The sequence below is a fragment of the Phaseolus vulgaris genome, chromosome 8 (genome assembly GCF_000499845.2).
Source record: "Phaseolus vulgaris cultivar G19833 chromosome 8, P. vulgaris v2.0, whole genome shotgun sequence".
Classification (NCBI taxonomy): domain Eukaryota; kingdom Viridiplantae; phylum Streptophyta; class Magnoliopsida; order Fabales; family Fabaceae; genus Phaseolus; species Phaseolus vulgaris.
The window spans coordinates 43,312,480-43,316,610 of record NC_023752.2 but is presented as its reverse complement, the minus strand read 5'-3'; the positions used below and the strand labels follow the sequence as shown (position 1 = coordinate 43,316,610).

Sequence of the window (4,131 nt, the reverse complement as noted above, 5' to 3'; positions counted from 1 at the left end):
GGAAATAGATGAATTTGTGAGTGAGCTTTTTTAATACGCCAAAATAAGTAGTGAAGTTATAGTGGAATTTAAAGTGCATATACATTGGACATGTAATTATTTTCCATGATTGATTCATAATATTGATAATATTAAATTCATGACAGTAAACTTAGAGTGTTTAAGTATATATTAAGATACAAAATATCAATCAACTGAATTAATGAGGATCTTTGGACCAAGGAAGACTGAAATTAGTTGAGAGCATTCTATTGCTAACGATCTCAATCTTAACCACGGTCCGGTTACGACCTTCGTACGGCTCGTGCTACCCTCCGCGACCCGAACCGGACGCACGCAAATCTGTCAACAACAACAACCGTGAAAATCTTCATTGCCTCTCTCTCTCTGTCTCTTACTTTTGCTTTTCTGTTGTGACGCATTTTATTCTCTCTCCCTTGTAATAATTCTCAACTCGCGCTCCGTTTCTCGCCGGCGATTGTCTCAGATCAATCGCCGTCGACTCCCCTTGCCGTTCAATTCAGACTGTTGCCCGCTCGTGCGGTCGTCTCCTGAACCCGAGGATCTCACTGTTGAGGTTCTGCGGGTAATGTGCCTCTGAATTCGAGGCTCTGGAGTTGCGGCTTGGTGGGCTCCGAATTCGGAACGTTGCGGCGAGTTTGGATCTGGAATTGGACGGGAAGGGGAAATTGAATTGACGGGTTAGGGTTTGGCGCGGGGTGCATTTATGAAGGAGGCGCTGTTGGGTGGGGGAGATAAGAGTGAGAGGAAGAGAGGGAAGGTGGTTTGGGAGGGGTTGATGATGATGGGGCTTAAAGGGGAGAGTAACAACAAGCTGAGGAATTCGATGGTGGTGTCATCGTCGTCGTCGAGGTCGAGGATGAAGCTGTGGATGATACGCGCGACCACATCGGTGTTGCTATGGACCTGCGTCGTTCAGTTAACGGCGCTGGGTGACATGTGGGGGCCTAGAGTCTTGAAAGGGTGGCCTTCGTGTTTCACGTACGAATCCGCGCTCACTGAGTTGCCATCTTCTATCCCCGTAGTGCTCCCACCCAAGAGGGTGTACAAGAATAACGGTTACTTGATGGTGTCGTGCAATGGAGGACTGAACCAAATGAGAGCAGCGATATGTGATATGGTGGCTATTGCGAGGTATTTAAACGTTACACTTATAATGCCTGAATTGGATAAAACGTCCTATTGGGCTGACCAGTGAATTCCAACACACCCCCTCACGCCGAGACTGCCAACTCCAGAGTCTCGAATTCAGAGGCACATTACCCGCAGAACCTCACCTATGAGCCGGTTTTATGGGGTTGAGTTAGGCTTAAAGTCCACTTCGTAATATGGTATCAGAGCCACTCTTTCTTAATACTGTCAAGTTTTATTTTACTTTCTTTTTTCCAGTTTGTTTTGTTGAGAGTCTAGCTAGTGAAAGAAGAAACTTTTAATTAAGGCAGTTATTTTATCATAGGAACGAAATAACAAATCAATACGAACAAAAAAATTTAAAATCAAAATAAAGGAGGATGTCAAGGACATGATTGGGAAGCTGTTGGAGAATTATGAGTCTGGAGGAGAAATAAAGGAGGCATGTCCTTGCATGAAAGAGTTAGGAATGCCATGTTGAGGTTGTTAAGAAAGCTTTGGTGACAACCATTGAGAAGAAGAATGAAAGGTTGTGGGGTCTACTCAAGGAGTGTTTTGAATCAGGACTAATAACCATGAATCAAATGGTGAAGGGTTTTAGAAGGGTTGCAGAATCTCTTGATGACTTGGCCTTAGATGTCCCTGATGCAAAATATCAGTTTGCATACTTTTGTTGAAAGAGCAAAGACTAATGGATGGTTGGACAACTCATTTTGTTTCAGCAAACATGAACATACAACAGAGAATGGCACTCGCTAATGATAGCATGGGTAATCATCAATATTAGTTTTTCTTTATCACTTTCTTTAAAGCTACACTTGAATATGCAGACATCAGATACATACTATGCATGCACAACTAGAACTTGAAATTTCTCTGCACATGATATTTCTGTTTGTTTTCTTCTCAGATGCCCTTTTATCACAGCGGAAATTACTTCACACTTTCCCCCAAACAATTTTCAGTTCTAAATAAAATATGCACACAGATATAAATCCAAACTAGTATTGGATTACCAAATATAGTTCATAATAATTCTATACAGTAGTATTTTTGTGTAATCAAATTATTTTGAGCTATTTAATGACCAACCTTCTTGGCAGGTTCTTTGATATATACTTCATTTTTATCTAAATGTTGTATTTCCCGAGTGCTAACGTTAATAAAAAGGTCCATTTTTTAATGCTCCAAGTAGCAAAATGTGAATTTTGTTCTTGGCAGTTTTGTTGTTGCGTGGTAACTAATAAAGATCACTAAGTTTATGTTTAACAATTAGGATTGAGTTTTGGATAGGTTGCTGAATGTAGAAAAAGTTAAAGACAACATAATAAAGTTGATGAAAGTCAAGTATCGATGGAATAGTAGTATAGGACAAAAATATCGTGAACGGAGTTACAGATAGATAGTGTTAATGATAGGAAACAAATAAAGTTGTAGATTTTAACCTATTAAGAAACCAAAGCATGGCTCTACATTTTTTTAATTTAAATTATTGTTATTTCATCTTATTGTTTGATCTCTGAATGGCATTATGGCTTGCATACAATAACAAATTAAGTTCTTATCTACAGGTTCTGCTTCTTTGGGTTGCCTAATTTTTGTTTGTTAGATGTTAGATACCGTAGGCAAACAAAAATGTTGAAAAGGAGGCTTTCATAAATTGGGTGAGCATTGTGTGATGCTGCTAAAGGTGTGGGTAGTATCTACTCTCATACCTTGATGTTGTTAAAATAATTTATGTTTTTGTTTCATTTTAATTCTATTATTAGAAATCCTTTGATTTATTCTGTGCCATTTCATTACCATCAAACCTCTTTTATTTTTCTTTTAAAAATTTGTGTTTACACACAAAAAAAAAACTTAATTTTAGTGAAGGTTTTTTAATGGAGATTATAATAACTTCAGATAAGACATTCCATACTAGAGGTTTTTTAAACTCCTTGTAAGTAACCGCACTATTTTAACAAACCACACCAAATTGTTTTATTCTTTTCTGTTTTTTCACATTTATTTACACTTTTCTACACATTTCACAGTTTTCCTCTTTTGTACACACTTCACAGTTTAAGAATAACATACAAGAGTTACCTAATGGGTTTCTAAACGTTCCACACTCTATTATTTCCTTCTCACGAGAAACGCACACTATAGTCTGTTTCCAACCATCGTATAAACAACTTGATCGTCACTAAGATATTTCTCATACCAATCGATCATGCGGATATAGTTACTCTGCTCCACTTCGTAACCAAGGCATTTCTCTATGATATAATCACTTTTAATGTTGGCTACTGTTACACATTTATACATAATGAATTTACTTTTTTTATAATAAGAATCAAATTTAAACCTTTATGTTTATTATTCTAACACTTTCTAACACCGATCACTAAATGAATCTTAATGAATTAGTAAGTAATATGTATTTCTTATATCAATACAATTATTTGGTATTAATACGAAATCGTGTTAATCACATACTACACACATTACATTAATAATTTAGTGTCTATATTTTAATTATGAAAAAATTATACCTATATAGTATTACAAAACCTTGGAAGGTAAATAAAAAAAAGTTGAAGGGCAGTAGTATATTAGTGTTAGGTAGAAGAAGTAGAACACAAGGTTTGAGAAAATCGTTGGGTTATTTTGGTTCGACATTTTTGTTGTTTGTCACCTAATTTTTTTATATATGCACCTCTTAGAAGTAACATGGTTTCAAAATTGTCGGGAATAACAGGGGTTTCAAAATCGTCGAGAATAACAAGGGTTTCAAAACCGCTGGAAATAACAAAGGTTTTAAAACCGCTGGGAAGTAATTATTTTCCAAGGGTTCATAAAAATCGTTGGTAACCGTTAGCGACGCTAGATCTACTAGGGGAAAAACAAACCGCAGGTAATATATTTAACGGAGGTTGATCCTGCCTGTTGACCGGAGCGCTGGAGAATGCCTCGTCAAAGGATCGACGTGCGCAC

General features: G+C 37.0%; 1 long non-coding RNA gene across 1 annotated transcript; it reads left to right on the top strand.

Annotated features, from left to right (window-relative positions):
• Positions 1-212: 212 nt before the first annotated feature.
• Positions 213-2,936, top strand: LOC137826522 (uncharacterized). Its single transcript, XR_011083529.1, has 2 exons — positions 213-1,922; positions 2,724-2,936. It is a non-coding gene; the product is annotated as an uncharacterized lncRNA (long non-coding RNA).
• The last annotated feature ends 1,195 nt before the right edge of the window (positions 2,937-4,131 follow it).